The following is a 19,195-nucleotide window of genomic DNA, read 5'->3' as shown; positions in this document are numbered from 1 at the left end:
GGCTCTTCATCCTGTTATGCCAGCATAGGGCACTTAGCCCAAGGGGATATAACATGTAAAATCATTAAATAAGCTAATCCATTATTTTTAAGGTTTCTTCCAAGTATGTTTATCCTTAACATGTACAATTATGCCTGGGATTGTCCTTGCAGTCACCATGGAAAGCATCACTACTGGGGCAGGCAGCAGGGGAAGCCATCTTTGGAATGCTGTGGTTGCCAGTCATATTTATTTGTGTATAAATAATTAAAGGATAATGCCAAGTAGAAGGATATGCCAGTATGTTTATTTTTCAAATGAAAGAATGTGTTATTCACATGTGTTGTCCAGTCGGAATAAGACTTAATCAGGTTTCTGTTTTGAATTTAAAATAGGCATATTATAGGATTTATGCAAACCGTAAATTGTTAATGTGTGAAGCTTATAAATAAAAATAATGTTGAAAATTACTTTCATAATAAATAATGTACCATTAGGATTTGGTATTTTAGTCAGATGTTATTGTAATATTATGAGTCCTAAGATAATTATGATAGAAAATGTTCAAAGAATACAAGCCTGTCTGAGTCTTTGGTACATGTATTTGGGGAGAAGGATGCTGTGCTCGATGTGTTTCCAAAGCCCCTTGTTCCGGCCAGTTACTCTGCCACTCCATTGGGGTGATGTTCAGGGAATGAAGGGCCTCTAGCCTTCAACTTCTATATTAAATATGCCTTTGCATTAGATGAGCTGGAAAACCCTTTTTCTTTCTTTTCAGGGAATAAGGGAGGGGGGAAGATTTTTTAACTAAATGTATTGGGACAACAGTTGTTAATAAGATTAAATAGGTTTCAAGCTTACAGTCCTACGATACATCATGTGTGTCTTGCACTGCATGCCCACCCCCAAAGTCAAACCTTCCTCTTTGACCAGAATAAGAACTTACATACTTCAGGACTGTGATCATTACACTTAAGGCATAGTTCTAATTTATAAATGCGTAGGTACCATATGTATAACCCTAACCTATATTATTTGGGAAACTCTGGTCTAAAGTTAATATTTTTAAGTTCTTTTTTTAAAGTTTCTATAAACCACAGAAATTTTGCCACAATAAAGTACTTTTTTTGTATTGAAGACTGCTCCTATATTGCTTCTTATGTCTACCCTACATGATATCGTAGCTGTGAGAAGAGTGTATTAAAAGAGGAGCTAAACATTTGAAATGAAGATATTGGATTGTTAGTATGATTAATAAGGAAAGAATGCTTACAAATAAAAACAAAACTACAAAAATCCTAATGGAAGTGTGTGCAAAGAACATGAATGAAAAGAGTAAATATTTACAAGGTATAGAAAAGTGGCCCTGGCTGGCGTAGCTCAATGGATTGAGCGCGAGCTGGGAACCAAAGTATTGCAGGTTCGATTCCCAGTCAGGGCATATGCCTGGGTTGCAGGCCACGGTCCCCAGCAACTGCACATTGATGTTTCTCTCTCTCTCTTTCTCCCTGCCTTCCCTCTCTAGAAATAAATAAATAAGTCTTTTAAAAAATATATAGAAAAGTGGATTAAACTTGATCAAAATCAAAGAAACCCAAATTGAAAGAAGTGTTACAGACTGAATGTTTGTATCCTTTGCCCCGAAATTCATAGATTAAAATCCTACCTGCCAGTGGGATGGTGTGGGGAGGGGAGCCTCTGGGAACTCAAGAGAGTGGAGCCCTCATGAATGGGACAAGTGCCTTCATACAGGGGACCACAGAGAGCAACCCAGCTCTCTGTCTGACATTTGAGGACACAAGGAATGGTCGTCTGCAACCAGGAAGAGGGATCTCCTCAGCACCAGACCATGTTGACACCCTGATCTCAGACTTACAGCTCCCAGAACTGTGAGAAATAAATTTCTATAGTTTGTAATCGACCAAGTCTATGATATTCTGTTTTAGCAGCCCAAGCAGACCAAGACAAGAAGATACACCACTTAAAAAGATTTTTTTTTGAAAGAGCAGAAGGGAGTGAGGAAGAGAGGGAGAGAAGCATCGACGTGAGAAACATTGATTGCTTGTCTCTCGTATGTGCCACAACAGGAGACAGAACCCACAACCCAGGCGTGTGCCCTGACTGGGAATCGAACCAGCAACCTTCTGCTTTGCAGAATGATGCTCAGCCAGCAGAGCCATGGCAGTCAGGGCAAAGATATACCACTTTTATCTACAAAATTGAGACACTTATTTTGTAATATTCAGTGCTACCTTGGATATAGTAACCTCCCTCCCCCTTAACAGTAATAAACTGCAGGCAGAGAGAGCAAACTTTTCCTTTTAAAAAGTGGCAATATACGTGGTAGCCACTGACTATTTAATTCAATTTGCAGAAATCAATCCTAGGAAATTTAAAGAAACACTATACACAAAAGTGTCAGCGTAATTTAATAAAAGATAAACAAAGCTAACTTTCCAATAAAAGAATAGTTGAGAAATCCTGATGCATTAATTGGTTCAAGTATTATGCAGCCCTTACTTTTTCGTGTGATTATGTAGGAAAACTTTGAACAATAATGTTAATAGACAGCACCACGTATAACAATTACAAGTGGGACCCCAAAAATCAGAGTTTACTTATGAAAAATTGTGTACTTATTCTTACATGCTTAAACTTCAGTCACCTTTAAAGTAATCACCATTTGATGCAATACACCTATTGAGACATTTTTTCCACTGCTTAAAACAGTTTTTGAATCATTGATTTTGATGTCTTTTAGTGTTTCTGCCATTTTCTGTTTCACCTCTTCCACACTGGCAAAATGTTTCCCTTTGAGGACTTTTTTTATCCAAACAAAAAAAAAGTCACTCAGGGACAGGTAGGGTAAATAAGGAGGGTGGGGCACAGGGGTCATGCCATTTTTGGTTCAAAACTGCTGGTCACTCAGTGCGGTGTAGGCAGGTGTGCTTGTAAATCACCCATCATGAAATGGGCAAATGTGTTGAGTCTTCAGAATAAATTCATTGAAGCAGGACACAGCCTCTCACCACAAGGCCAGCTGGTACACTGATACTGGTGGATTTCTAAAATACTCATCCATCCCGGGAGCCTGTACTACAAGGGCCTGCCCTCCAGAAGGTAATTCTGGTTTGGGGGGAGTCCCCCTCATATAACAGACACATGAAATATTTCTGATTAAGTTGTATATAATGTTACATTTATATCTCTTGTTATAGTTGTGTTTAATTTTCATCTTAAAGATAAACTATTCTTCCTAAAACTTCAACAATACAAATATAGATTTGATCATCTGAAAAAAGAAAACCATCTGAACAACATTCACTCTCTAATATTGATAAATGGATCAACACATTATTTTTGTCCCCAAACATAAGTAAACCTGTCCATAAAATGGCTACATTAAAATATTTTTAAGTTTAAAATCAGTCCTTCTTCAGAAACCCATGTGTTTCTTGAAGCTTTGGTAACACAGGGCTCCGTGAAGAAGCCTGCTGTGGGCTGGCATCGGTGGGGCAAACCTGGGGCCCGCTGGCTTCTCTTCCCTAGGCTAACTTATGGGAGGGAGGGATGTTATAACTGACCATGCAGCTCTCCAACAGCGTTAGTCGTCTGTAAGGGCTTTAAATCTCACGCATTGACACCATCACTGGAGGCATGGCTGTCCCATTGCAGAGCACAACCCTCTCTCTAGTCCTAGAAATGCTTAGGTTGACCTGTGGAATAATGTCTTCTATGGATCTTATGATAGAACGGGCCAGCAGCACCTTGGACTCTCACAGGTTGGATGTATACAAGAAAGAGTCTTGCTAGTGAGATTTATAACACATGTCACGGTAATGTAAAAAGCAACCCATGTCCTAAAGATGATGCCTCGTTTGGGAGAGCTGTTGAAGCCCTGGTCTGCAGAAAGCAAGGTGTGTGGGCAGGAGAAGACATACAGTGCATTATAGACAACCTGGCGCTTTGCTGAGTCTGTGAAGGGCCCTTTTTTTTTTAAATCAGTGAGCTTATGCTAATTTTACAAAAGGAAAACCTCTTTCCAAATTTGTCCAAATAAAACTGTAGCTGATCATCCTATCTGGCAACTGTAAAGATGATGAATTCCTTGGAAAGACATTGTAGTCAGTGGATCCAATGGAAACTACCTTACGTTCAGTCATCCTTTACTGAGTGTCTGTATGCCAAACGGATACAAGTGAACAAGAGAGAAACTACCTTCCCTCTCGAGGAGAGTATATTCTAGTGAAAGAGATAGATAATAGGTCACTAGCAATAAATAATATAGTTTCATGTGGAACTAATGGACATCTAAAAATGAATAATGATACCATATCAGTTAGGAAGCTTTCAGATGTAACAGAGAAACCAACACAATGAATTAATTTAGTACCTCATTTCTCTTGAAGTGACCATCAGGGCTGGTTGTCACTCAGCAGAGACGTTAGGGACCAGATGCTTTCAGAGTTGGCTTTGCTGTGCTCCATGTTGTCTTCATTCTATGAAAGTGCAGCCCCTGCCTTCACTATGTGATCCTCAGATGGCTCAGGCCTTTAGAAATCCACCTGCTATTCGTCCATGTTAAATGAGAGACTCTGGCTTCTTGATGAAGGGCCGATACAAATCTTGTTGGCATCACAATGGTCAGTAACAATGTGGTGTTTGGCTGGGATAATGAGGTCTCATGTTTATTGACAAAGCCTAAAGATGCTGAATTCTCCCCGGAATTCACTATTCATTTGAAACAGTTGATCAATTAATTTACTTTCAAATGCGGCACAATGAAACGTTAGTGAGATAAAGCATAGGTTCCTATTACAAACAATTGGTTAGCTTCTTCTAGTTGCTATTTCTAAACTGAATTAAAGCCAATATTCACACTGCTAATGGAGAGTAATTAATCATTTTATTTATCTGTGTGTGTACATGAAATGGTGCCATTGTCTAGCAGCCAATAAACAGTTGGTGTCAGTGTGGAATAAATGGAGTAAGTGGAAGGAAACTGATGTTTATCCAATGCATATTTTTGTTATGCCCACCCAGTCAGGTTGATATTATTATTATAATGCTATCTTGGAAAGGAAAACTGAAACTCACAGAGTATTTAAAAACCTCAAGTTTAAGCTGTTAAAAAAGAACAGATTGAATTTGAACCTGATTTAATGTGGTTTCCAAATGAAAAATATTTCCTCTCTTAATACAGTTTTCTTATTGTTTAGAGTACTGGTAAATATCATGTTTGGTTTAGTGTTTTTTTTTAAGAGTAACAGTATATAATTTACGGGGGAAGAAACTAGAATATCAAAATAGAGAAGAAAATAGAGATACATATTTGGAAGAAAACTTTTTATCTAATAGTATTTTAATTAGTCTATAGCTATCTGCACATGGTTATATAAAGGTGTGTGTGTGTGTGTGTGTGTGTGTGTGTGTGTGTGTGTGTTTGGAGAATAAAGAGTCAAAGTCTGGACTTGTTGGGATAAAACAAAAGTGTCCTGAATTGTACACCAATGCCACAGTACCAGTGAGTTTTCACTGGGTCACATCAATGGTTTTCCTTCAGGTGTACTTGTGGTCAAGTGCAGATATAAACCAATAGGCTGTTTGATCATTTACTTCACAGTGTGTATCATGACTGTGGTTCCACGAGATGGAATGTATTTTCCCCTCACCATCCCACTGATTCAAGGCCCTTTATATCCTTAAATTTTAGGATCGATTTAGGCTCAAAACTAGAACACAGTGCATCTGGATTTACCCTGTGTTCACCCTTGAGCACTGAAAAAGTCACTAGCAAATCAAAACACATTTCCCCAAACTACTCAATATTCACAATAAGGAAATCTAGAAGTTGTGTCTAACAAACTCTTCTTCCTCCTGCCAAGGGTATGTGAATAATTATTTTTTTTAGTTTGTGTCAAATATTTCCAATCAGCATTAACACAGTTGATTTTCTGAGCTTACTTGTTCAGCATCAGTGATAGCTATTTTCATCATTTGAGACTCTAACCACATCCATGACAAACTGATTAGACACTATGTGCAGGCACAAGGGATTCTAATGTGTCAGTCTATCCAGAATACCTCTGTATCTCTGCACAGTTTTTTATACAAAAAATGAGTTAGTGAAAAAGTATCAATACACAGTCTGTTTTAATAACTTACAAATGTTCTGTTTCTACATTCTATTAAAACAGGAGTACTATTGCCTGTAAAGAATGTACCCGTTTGGTAGATATGTAATACCTTTTTCATGGTTATTTCTTAGAGGATATAGTGGAGTATTGCATAGATATCTCTTCATTAAAATAAAGAAAAGTTGACTTATTATTATATAAAAGATGAGGTTGATGAAGTTTTTACACAGGTCTAGACACAAATTCAACATACTAAAATTATAAAAACATAAAGGACTTAATTACTGGCACTATGCCAAATGGTCACCTGTAAGCATTATTATAAAGGACAATCATTTACTGAATAAGCTGGTTGCTGTCTCTTGGTAAATTAATTTGAAATTGATTAGAATCAAACAAATTAACCTTTATACATAGGAGAATTGCTTTTATAGTTCTGTTGAGGAAAATAAAGATAACAAAAAGTAGACTTATTATGGATTTTATAAAGGGAAGAATGTTTTTTTCAATATTCTAACCTGTTTAGAATCAATCTGTGTATAGCTTATGGATCTTAAGTATGTGTATATTCTCTGCAATTAGGAAATTGATTTATTGAAAATTTCCAATTTGCCTTTGACTATGTAATTAAATCTTAAAAATAAATTCAAGTGTTTTTTAAACCCTTATATTATACCTGAACTTTTGGCAGACTAACTGTAAACAACATTTTTGGAAAAGACATTGTAAAATTAACTAGGGACACTAATATAGTTTCATTGTTTGTCCCCACAATGCCACCTGTAGAAATCTGTTCAAAGAAAACAACCAGTTTCATAAAGATATGTATTGCAGCAATATATACACTTATACATACTTACTAATATATGCAGAATTTGTTTAAATAAATATGTAACCAAAAGAAATTGCAAATTGACTAAACAATTAAAAATGAGTAAAATATTATAGTATATCCATAGTAGTCTGATGCGTAGCCATTATGAATTATTTCTTCAAGGAATAAAAGACTGGAAGAAATGCTTACAAAACAGTGGCAAGTGCAAAAGAAGTATGACTTTAATCTTCTAAATTAATAAAATTTAAAAATAAATATGTTAATGAATAAAATTTATAATGATTATTTTTATTTATGGGATTAAAAGTAATTTTAATGTTTAAATTTTAGTGAATTTCTAAATTTTCAACATAAATATGAATTACTTTTATATTTAAAAATCTTAAGAAGCGATCAAGAGAAAATAGATTAAAACGCACATAAAAGAATGTCATCCTGGACAAGTTTGGGGAAAAAACTAGATTAGAAAGCCACGCAGGCCTATTTGCTACTGCAATTTTTATGTCAGATATTTAAAGATGAAAAAAGCATAAGGCAATTAGGGCCTAGACTTATGCTAACAGAAGAAGCACATGTGTGGAGAAAATATCCGGCTAACAGACAGATTAACTGATGATTAAGGGAGAAGACGGTCTGACTGACGCCCCCTCCCCCAGACGCAGCAGTGGAGCTGAGTGGGGGCCCCGCAGCAGCCCAAGTGCGGTCACATCTGGCCCCCCATACCTGCTGGAGACTTGAACAGTTGTTTTTAATGATGAATATAATGAGCTCAGTAAAATGCTAGATAAGCAGTTTTTGCATTTATGTCCACTCAGCCCCATGCACATGGAAGTACATGTTGCAAGGTTACACATACTTGTAAGAAAAATTCTAAAGTATCACTAGTTTATTTGTTACTAATGCTATGACACATTACAGTAAGAAACAAAATTAGTTACCAAACATGATCCTGATGTAATATTTTGACTTTGCCTCACAGCAACATTATCACCTTTTTTAAGAACAATAATATAATTGAAATATGTTATATTTTCAGCTCTCTAGATGAACAATATACTCTAAATCCAGAACTCTGGCAACTCATATTTTCCTACGTTGTTCATATGTTTTGCAAGAAAGACAATCATGCATTGAGAAACATATATTCTCCCTCTACATGATTATATTCTCATTATATTTAGTTTGTATATGAATGTGTTTAGCATATAAGGGCTAAAATATAGTTTGGCAAGTTCATACATAATAGAGCATCATGAATAACTTTATCCTTGCTTTCTGGAAGTTAACTTTTAATTTTTGGAGGGAATATATATGTTTATGAATTACATTTTTCCAAAATATGCTTCCTTTATCATAAATATGTAGAAATGTACATATTGACACCTTAATGTACTCTAGCATTGGATATCTGTGCCTCACATCTTACAATACCAGTACTGTGAGTGCTCCTAAACAGTTGCTGCAAGTCGAAATGAACTTCAGTCTTCTCAATTTCTGACTATAAAGCTAGATTACCTCCTAGTATTTTTCATTCAGGGATTCTCTGAAGTCAACATGTTCTCATCCAATAATAGTACATAAGAATTTGGAAATACATTTTATTTGCTCAGAGATTTTCATTGGAATTCCAATATATTCAAGGTAAATTGCCTGTCTTATTAAATAGTTTTTCAAAACCCGCACACTAGGATCATAACATATCCCCGGTAAAGCCCTATGCTGCCAGTTGACTAGGAAAGTAGAAATTAAGTTATAGAAAAATAAAAACCTACATAATTTTTTTAAGTGTGAGATCAAATGCAGCATCAGTCACAGAGCATTTCCATGCAGTGCACTGAGTTCTTCCATGGACTACAATAGTTGGAAAGACACTATTTAGCATACATTAAAATGAATGAGAAAATAGGTAGGGATGAAGGAAAATATCTTAGATCGAACAAAGAATCATCAAAATAACATTTTATTTGAATATTAACAATGGCATCTTTGAATTTTTGGTTAATTACCCCATCTCTGGATTGCCCAGAGCAGCCTGGTTTACGTCAGTTGTTTGGGTGTTAATAGCTCCCCCCTCCCTTAATTGCCTCTTTCAAAAATTGTCCTAATAAATCAAACTATTCAGTGGGTAGAATTCATATGTATATACCCCATCTTCTTTCAAAGAGTCAGTCCATTAATAAGAAATTAAAGGAATCAAAGGGAAAGAATGTTTGACTCACTTTTTGCTAATGAGGGTGCCACAGAGCTTCTGGGTAACTTATGGACAGATGACCTGCTCTTTGCGACTAGGGGGACTCTCTCTACCACTCCCACCATCCACGAGTAATCTTCGGTGCAGTCTGGGCTTTTCCCTGAGAGGAATGATTTGATGCCAGTGCAAGCATCCTGAACGGTGACTGTGAGAAACATTGTGCGTCTTGACCTTGCAGTTCAGCAGTGTGAATGCGGGGCAGGCAGCAGAGGCCTGGGAAACCCATGCCGTGGGCCCCAGCCTTGGCTAGCACAGGAATTGGGACCTCGTTACTGAGCTAGCTGCCCTCTCTGACAAGCAAAAACAAATTCCTTATGTAGAAGTAGTTGTGCCTGCTGCTAAGTGTGCGCACACGCGCCAGTCGTAGTGGTGTGATTTACATCCCAAAATCAACACTAGACGGTCCATGGAAAGCTAAGTTAAGTCATTGAACACGTACAACTTTCAGATGTGACCTCTTTTTAGCAGCTATGCTCACTCGCTCCAGGGCAAGGAATAAAGGATAAAAAGAAGAATTACATGTATATTAGACTTTTCATAAAAGAAGCAAGTCCCTTAAGCAGGGCTATGAACTGCATGTCTTACAAAGATAAAAGTGCAGCATGTCTTTGGGAAAGAACTAAATCATGTTTTTCTTTTCTCTCTAAATACTGATTAAAGCATCTAATCTTAACTGGACTGTGTAATAAGGACATCAATGATAATGCAAAGAAATCGTTTGTCTTGTATGTGAGACCATCCAGATATTCTCCCTTGATAAACCATATACCACTAAGATTATTATGTTCTTTTTTAGTAATTTGCCTCTTCTTACACTGCTGCGATCTTATAGCTTAGAACCCTTTATCAAGGGTAATTGTGAAGTTAGGTATAGATTTTTAACACAGGACCATATACTTTTATCAGTGCCATGTGTGACTTGGGTAGTAGATCTCAGAAGTGCTCTAACTCCTCCTGGAACCTTTCCCAGACTGCTCACCCTATACCTCCATGTGGATTCTGCACTCACAGTGGCACCACCTTGTATGTTCACCATTGAATCCTCAGCCTCCAAAAGAGTTATTGGTACATACACATTCGATGAGTGAATGAAGTGAAATCAAACACAGTTAACGTATTTTTGTAGTTATGTATTCTCTATGAGGTTGCCTTCTCCATACTGAAAGTGCTTTGCAGATGAAGATCTGGTTTATACATCCTGTCCAACAACAAGTAGGTGGCTATTTTCTGTATCTTTGAGATCCTCGTAGCGTTCTTCCTGAACAAAAACTCTTATCAGCATCAGTTATGGTCAGGCTGTGAGGGCTTCTTCTGCGTTGTCATACATGCTACGCACACACCCCGAGACTGCTGGAGAGATACCACATAAAAGCCTATACTGAGCTGTGGGGAACCTCAGGTGACTTCAGAAGAGGCCCTGCCAGCCCTGAGCATGTGATGCTTATGTGAAGGTGCTTGTGGGAAATTCTTCCCACCACTTTCTGTGATCAGGCCATTCTATTGATCAGAAAATCCCAGTGACCCCCAAGTCCCTTCAGAATAAATGGCAAGTATTGATATTTGGGTCTCTCACAGACTGGCCCCAGTTTATCATTTGAGACCATCTCCTCGTACACCCTTTCACTTCCTTCCTGAAGGTACCTCCTTTGCTTCAGGCATACAGGGATATTGTCTGTGCCCCAAATGTACCCTTCGGGTTCACACACATGCCTTTATTCAGACCACCAAGGTCTTTCTTTCATCCACTGCACCCAGTCCCAGCTGTAATTACATTCTCACTATTTGTTTGTAAAAAAAATCCCCCTAATCTGTAAGCCCTGCTCCCACACCACCTCTCCTTGAACATTTCTGCCATTTCCTTCATCACATGCAACCTTTCCCAACATTGTGCTTCTGCTGCTGTCATACCTTAGCCTTAGTCCCCCCACCAGCCTGTCCTCACTGCTGAGCCTGCACACATGGAGGGCAGGACTGCTGTATGTTACCTTGCCCCCCCAGTCCCTGGCACAGTGGCAGGCACAGATTGGGCACATTAAGATGATGCTTGATCATCTGAACTCTTCTTTGTTCCCTCTTTGGAAAATACCCTTTCAAGGGAAAGGTGTAAATTTTAAATCCAACTTGATTTCTTATACAAGGAATTGAGAGTTGCTGTCATCAATTCACAGGCAGGGGTGTAATGAGCTCAGTCTTAAAAGGGCTAAGATACATACCAATTTAGTCCATTTGCCCTTGCACTGATTGTCAAGTTACAGATTACTGGGTTTTTTCAGTGCTTCAGTATTTCTAGTTGATATGCCATACCATTTCTTGCAAAGTGATTAATTTATTTCAAAATATTAGGAAAAAGTATGGCTTCAAACTTACATGAATGAAACTAGTTGAATGTACTATCTGCAACCAATATGCACATTATAAAAGCTAAGATCTGTGAAGTTAAATTGCAGAGTAATTCAATTATGAATAGTCTTCAAATACATAGAAAAGGAGTTGGCAAACTACAGCCCAATGTATTTCCCTTATGGCCAATGATAGTGAGCATTTTTTATTTTATTGTAGATTATTTAACCTAAGTGCATGTTAAAACTGCTAGCATGGCAGTGTTAGAATAAAACTCCTAGGAAAAACTCGATGTGGGGAAAATACACACTTTGTTTGTTTCACAGCAGTTTTGCCTATAAAATTTCATTACATAGCTAATTTCAACTTTCTTCCAGAGACACCTAAGATATTTGCTGCTGTGAAATATGTGCTACTCACACACACACAGTAATACCACATTTTGCAGTGTATAATGTGCATTTTTTTGCCCAAATTTTTGAGGGAAAAGTAAGGATGCACGTTATACATGGGTAGTACTAGTTTTGTATCTACATAAATGTTTTTAATTCTTTTATGTATGCTTATGTATTAAAGTATAACTCTAGAAAGCAATAACAATATCCATATGGAAAATAATACCCTGGAATATAATAATTGGCTTTGTTTCTAAATAAAAATAAATAAATAAATTGAATTACAACAAAAGATCTTTATCCTGAAAGTGTAGGCCAAAAATATGGGTCACATTATACATGGCAAAATACAGTAAGTCCAAAGCGAGGTGTCTCTGCAGTACTTCCCCATGACTTTCTGGGCTTTTTATTTTTTTGCTGTTAGGCTGGTTGGTTGGTTTTACTTTTGTTTGAGTTTTGCTTATCATTTTATTCAGTTTATTCTCTCTCAATCTCCTTTTGATCTAACACAAATATCACTGCTCAGTGGAAATTGCCACTCACCACCCTTATACTTCCCTTTTACCCACCGCAATAGCATTGGGAGAAGTATTTCTCAGGCTGAATTACACTCTTCAGAGCTTAGTTAGGGTGTTGTCTAGACATATTAAACTGACTTGTGTTATTGATTTTTCTTTTTTTTTATTTTTAGCTCATATTAGAAATCTGCCATGTCCATATTCATGTGGAATTCCCCTCTATTCCACTGTCCAATTTTACCCCATCCTTTCTTTCAAGATCTGGTTCAAACCACATTTCTGCCCAGATATCTTCCTGGTGAAGTTCACTTTTTTTTTTAGTTCATGTTGTTATATGCCCAGTTTACGCAAACTTGTAATATTTTTAAGTAACCCAATATTAATTTATAATTTTATACATCATTTCCATTTCAAACTATTTTTCTCAAGGTAATAGGCCATACGTGCTTCACTTTTTGAAAATCATTTCAACCCCAGAAACTTATAATATGGAGTATATCCAGTGTGTTCATTTTAATTCATTGAAGAATTCAATAAAATAGAAGATTAACTTACTCAGGATACTAGGAAGAAGATAGTTAAATGTCTAACCCTGTGTTTCTGCAAGTGTCTTTCCTTTCAAAATAAAATGCAAAAATACATTATCCCTTGTAAATTGAAAGTCGATCATTAGGGTCAGTTTCTTCTGCAGTTGTTGGCTGCCAAGGAGTGTTCCATGCTATGCACATTATAGTGGTCACCTATCACCTTCAGTGAGCTAGGCCAGAACCTAGAGGTGTTAACAACACCATTTCACTCGCTTGGGTTCCTATGACTCAAGAATCGAAGCAGGGTTCATCTGGTAGGTCGGTTGCCTGTGGCGTTAATTGTGGCCATCTACCCTACTAGCTGGGCTTGGAAGGAAGGTCTAAGGAGACTTCACTCCCATGTCTGGCACCGCAGTGTCCCTTTATGTGGCCCTTCACCCTCCATGTGGCTCGTTTGGGCTTCCTCATGGCATGGTGACACCCAATAGTTGAACTTCTTATATAGAGACTGGCTTCCCAAAGGGAGCATTCTGTCATGAAGGTATCATACAACTGTAGATCTCTTGAGGCCCAGGCTTAAGATGTTACAAAGTTCCAAAGCATCAATCCTTCTGCATTTTAATGAGCTAATAGGTCATGGCCCAGCCAGATTCAATGGCAGGAGGAAAATAGACATCACTTCTCAATGACTAAAGTGGCAAAAATTTATGAATAACTTTAATTTATCACACACATTTCTGACATATGTGCCTAGTTTAACTGGCTGGACTAGCCAGGGTTAGCTGCCGCATTGGAGCTGTGGGGTCCACCAGCTGATTTCTGATCTCTCTGTGGGTTTGATGTAGTTCCAGCTGAGTTTTCCTCCAAGAGCTTTTGTCACCTTTCACTTCAGTTTACAAACACAGGCTCAAAGGAGGCAAGTACTGCAATGCCTTGCACTGAAAGAGGGCTCAGGAAAAAGAAGAAATTCCATAGACATTCTCTACTAAATGACATAACCTTAGTAAAGAATGGCTCCTTAAGACTATTTAATTTTATATAAAGGTATCTCTACAGGCCTGTTCTCAACAGGTAGTATATGTTTATTTTTTTAAATTGTGATGATAATTTTTAAGGACCAGGCACATTAAGCTGCTTAGTCCGCTTGAAATACACAGTCCAAATTTACAGCACGACAAGCTAGAGTTCTTCATTGAATCTCTGAAAGGAGAAGAAAGGAGAGAGATTAAATATGACCCTTATGCTTAATGTACACAAAAATTACATATTCCTTGTATGAACTCTAAGGCTAAATGCTGGACATTTATGTTCTCTATCCCCTGACACAAAATGCTGTCCCAATTTTCAAATTAGGACTAAAAGAATATTTTGCTATTGGTGGTGGTGGCATGGGCGGGGTGGCGTGTGTGTGTGTGTACTGTGTTTGTATGTGCAAGTGCAAGGTGGTCTACATAGATAATATCAAAATAATGTAACACATATTTTCATCAATTTAGCAAATTGACATTCTGTATCTAGCTTGTCTGGCCACTATGGGGAAAAATCAAATTGCTTAGCAGGATAGTGCATTAACTCTTCTTTTTTTGACTTTATGCTTTTTTTAAAAATTAAAATTGTCCTTACCTACACTATTATTTTTAAAGTATTAGCCATTTATGCAACAGCACAAGAGAAGCATGCCTTTCTCTGACTTTATTTATTTATTTTAAGCCCCATTTCAACCTTTTACTCTTTTTCGATAGAGTGTGCATGGGTCTGTGTGTGATTTAATATTAACTCATAACAGTAAAAAAATCACTATACTTTTCTTTAGAGAAAATGCAGATTAACCCCACCACTTATAAATAAAACAAAGCCAAAATTCCCTTTGTTTTCCTGGTTTTCTCTTTCTGAATAAGAAAAAAAAATGAAGAAAATCTCTCCTCCAGTTGGTATCATTTTCTCTTTGGCTGAAAATGACCTGTGTCTTCAGGGGTGTGATAACCCACTTTCTGGGGACTCTTTAATCATTTCACTTTCTTGATGTTTTTGGAAAATCTATACAAATGGCTAAGTCTGGTTTCCATGGCGAATTTTCCATGTGAAGGGCTCATTAGAGTAATTTATCGGAGGTTTGTATGACTTAGAAATGGGTCCAATAGGAACTAAACCAACACCAGCAACTCATTTCATTTAGACCATTAAGCACATTAGGTGATGAGGATTTTGTCAGTTCCTGTCTAGCCAAATTAAACCAACAAATTAAAAATGAAGGATGCCCTTGCTGCCTGGGAAATTCCTGAGCTTCTTCATCAGAGCTCCCTCTGGGGTCTTGCTTTGCCCTATTGCCTTAAACCAACATGTAGTCAGCAGATCAGGGACACGTTAATAACAACCGCCACTGATGAGTTCTGATGTATCTTCATGTAATTGTGCTCAATCAGAAACCACTAGGAACACATCATGGAACATTTATAAGTGAAAATAATGTTTCATTTAACAGGAAGCTTGAGTGAACGGGCCTAATTAAGGGGAGGAAAATTAGTCTGTTCAAGTCTATAGGAGGAGTAGAATTTAACATGTGAAAACGAGAGTTTACTATATATTGGTGTAATATGCAGTGTTACTTGAAAAGGATGAATTTGCCTTATATATGGTACCACATGATTGTCTAACCACTATGCCACACCCCTGAAACTCAGACAAAATAATATTGAAGGTAAAAAATAGATCTGTTCCTATGCCAAATTGGAAAAAAAAATGTATATTGTTCCTTTTTGTCAGAGTGCAAATTTGAAGGAAGACAAAATTCAGCAAAATAAATAAAAATCACACTTAGAGTGTGAACTGGAAGTCCCGCCTTGTGGTAACTGCGTCGATCTTCATGTGTTAGCAGGTGTTATAAGAGTACTAGGCACGGAGCTTCATACTATATGATAAGAAAGATGAACCCTAGTTGCTCTCTGTCCCCCAGCAGCTCACAGTCTGGCAAAGACAAACATTTAAAAACCAAATCATCACAGCGTGTTTTGATGAACCATAAAGCTACTGTGGGGTCTGAGAGGATGAAGAGCCTCAGTTGACCTACCTCTAAGGCCAGCAGCTAAGACTTCAAGATGGGTCGAGGAGGTCCTCACAAAGCATATTCTGCAAAAGAAGTTTGGGTTTGATCTCACAGGCCATGGCAAACCACGGAAGAGTTTTGAACTAGGGATTTCCATGATAAGGTGTCTGCTGTAGGGTGTTGATTTCAGTGACGTGAAGGATCATTGATTGGGGCAAGAAAAGACTACAGACAAGACAAATAGGAGGAAGGCTGCTGGGTGGACTGAATGAGGGAGAATAAAGACTGGTTGATACTCTGTGCCTGGGGCCTTCATCTATCATATCATTTACATCTATATTATCATTTACTTTTTTCATATTTTTATTTTTATTTTTGTTCAAGTAGTTTTCTGCCTCCCCCCCAAAACACAGCCTCCACCCAGCCCTCCCCACCTCCCTCTTGTTTCCACCCACTCCTGTTGTCCATGTGTCCTTTATACTTGTTCCTGCAAACCCTTCACCCTTTCCCCCTGAAATTCCCTCTCTGCCCTCTGGTCACTGTCAGCCTGTTCTCTATTTCAGTGTCTTTGGTTATATTTTGTTTGTTTGCTTGTTTTGTTGATTAGGTTCCTGTTAAAGGTGAGATCATATGATATTTATCTTTCACCACCTGGCTTATTTCACTTAGCATAGTGCTTTCCAGTTCCATCCACGCTGTAGCAAAGGGCATGAGCTCCGTCTTTCTTTCTGTCATTTAATCCCCACAGTGGTGATCTGAGGTAGCTTATGTTTAGAGCCAGAAACAAAATCTGCAATACCCAGTGCAAAGTGAAAATATGAACTTGTTCATAAAACAGGGGTGGGGAAAATGCCATTGAAAGTACTAAAAAGATACTAAAGCTTCTTTCTTTCATGGTCTGTCTCTCTCTTGGCTTGTCATTATGTATTTTATTTACTATAAAGTGCCATTCTTAGTATGTAACAATTAAAAGTTTAAATTATTGACATGAATATTACCATTTACCTTTATATTGTGCAATGCCAGATTTAAATGTAAATACAAAAGCACTTGCTTACACACAGGATTATTGAATTTAGGTGATGCACATTCCATAGCATATGCCATATTCCATGTGCATCTGCATTTCCTTCTCACCAGAGCAGTGGAAATGTTGCACAAATCTACCTCACCTACCTCTATTTCACTTCCCAATATGCACATATTCTACTGACATTCCCGTACTGAAGATGAGAAAGGACTGACTACAAGGAAATAGAGCTGTGGGTTCTCATATCTGTCCTTTCCTTCCAGGTCATCACTTCCAGCATAAGTAGTGGGCCAACATAAGGGAGTCACATGAGGAAGAAAGGATATGAGAGAATATCATTCATGTTTTTTAGACCATCATTGATCTCTCCTTGAAGCAAATTCTGCTTTGAAGGGAAAGCATAGCCTTTGTGGGCTGTCAGTACCCCTGCAGTACTCCATCATAAACATAACATGCCTACCTTGTACTTGCCTTGAGTCTTAGTCAACTGCCACAGTGCACCATGGGTCCTGCAGGATGTAGCCAATGCTATATGGGAATGAGGCAGCAAGTAACAGAGAACATGCGGATTGTGCATATCTTCTCCACTTATGTACTTGTTCCATTGTCCCACTTCATTTCACTTGCAAAAATAGTTCAAAATTAGAACTATTGAGTTCCAAGATGGCAACAGAGAGCATTAAACCAAGCGTGGAGCTCTCTGAGTGTGGGGCAGTTTTAATTTTGGGCAACCACAGGTCTCACTCCCATGGAGCCCACCCTGATAATGTTATTTCAGTACATATGAGGGGACTGAGAATAGAGAGGGTTTGTGACTTTGTCCACGTTCCTCTCAGGCGGTAGGGAAGCTGTGATAGTGTTAAAAAATTATTCACTGACACTTGCTGAAGAATGGTAAAGCAGACTTTACCCAAGAGGGGCCACTACAATGTGGTTTAGTAGTACAGGAGAGAGATTGAGCTCAACCACAAATACAACAAGGTAAAGGGGGAATTTGTAGCCAAGGAGCAGGGTAGGGGTCAGTGAATGGGAAATTACTAAGAGGAAGCATCAGGAAAAAGGGAGGATTCTGGCAAAACCAACCTAACAGAATTCTTGCTAAAGATAGGCCAGGGTGATTAGGCACCTCCCAGGAAATGGTGGAGGATGAAGAACCTGATCAGATATCTAGCGTTATCAGATATGGAGTGTGGTGGATTCTGGTTATGCTGACTTAGAAAGATTCTTGCTAAAACTGGACTCTCCAGGGAAGGACATGGGAGCCCAAGATTGGACCTAGTCAAAAAGAGACCTCAGAAGAGTCTAATGCAAGTTTATCAAGGAAGGAATCTTTGGCATAGAGCTTTTTCTATCTCCAGGCAAAAGAAAACAAAAAGTTCCGACTATGTCACTTAAGGAGAGTAGGTTTCAAAGGACATTTACAAGGGAGAATGGGAGGTGCTTGGGATCTCAAAAGGGATTTGAAGAACTATATGCTTTTAAATATCTTAAGAGCATTAGTAGATATTTCAATTCACGGGCTTTTAAATGAATTTATACATTTGGGTGCCAGTATAATTGTCTAGTGAGACTTCGCATTCAAATCTTCATTCTTTCATAAAAGGAGGACTTCAGGACAAACACAATTGCCATGTGGTGGTAAGATGGGGAGAACATGAGGCTGATCCAGCTTTTCAGTTTCAAATATCAGATATTAAATGTTGGAAAGAAAGTGATATTTTTAATGTGATATTTTCCCCACTGCAATAAATATGAAAAGAAACAGACAGGTGTAACCAAGTAGACCAGTTTCAAGACTCAGCACAGCAGGGAAGGGGTCATGGAAACAGACTGGCAGGGCTGTAGCTCCCCTGCAGTTAGTGGCAGGGGCAGGAGCATATCAGCCTGGCAGAAGCATTACTTTAATGAACATGCTTCCAGAGAGCCAATGTATATTATATGAGGTCTCCTGGACACACATAGACTGCATTAAACTTGTACTTTGATCTGGTACTGTAAGCCAAAATACTGTTTTTCATTTTCCCTGTAAACATATAGCAATGCAAGTGCATTCAGGGGCCTGATGAGTTTAGATACAATGGATGAATTTCCATTCAAAAGCAGTACAGGTTCTGTATCTGACTGGCATTGTGTTCCAGGG

General features: G+C 38.0%; 1 protein-coding gene across 3 annotated transcripts in view; it reads left to right on the top strand.

Moving 5' to 3' along the window:
• CTNND2 (catenin delta 2) overlaps positions 1–19,195 on the top strand; it is an 830,908-nt gene that overhangs the window by 393,875 nt on the left and 417,838 nt on the right. The window lies entirely within an intron of this gene.

Source organism: Phyllostomus hastatus, unplaced genomic scaffold (assembly GCF_019186645.2).
Source record: "Phyllostomus hastatus isolate PE091 unplaced genomic scaffold, TTU_PhHast_1.1 phas_contig_58, whole genome shotgun sequence".
NCBI classification, from domain to species: Eukaryota; Metazoa; Chordata; class Mammalia; order Chiroptera; family Phyllostomidae; genus Phyllostomus; species Phyllostomus hastatus.
The sequence above is the reverse complement of the archived record's forward strand: the minus strand, read 5'-3'. Positions and strand labels throughout refer to the sequence as shown.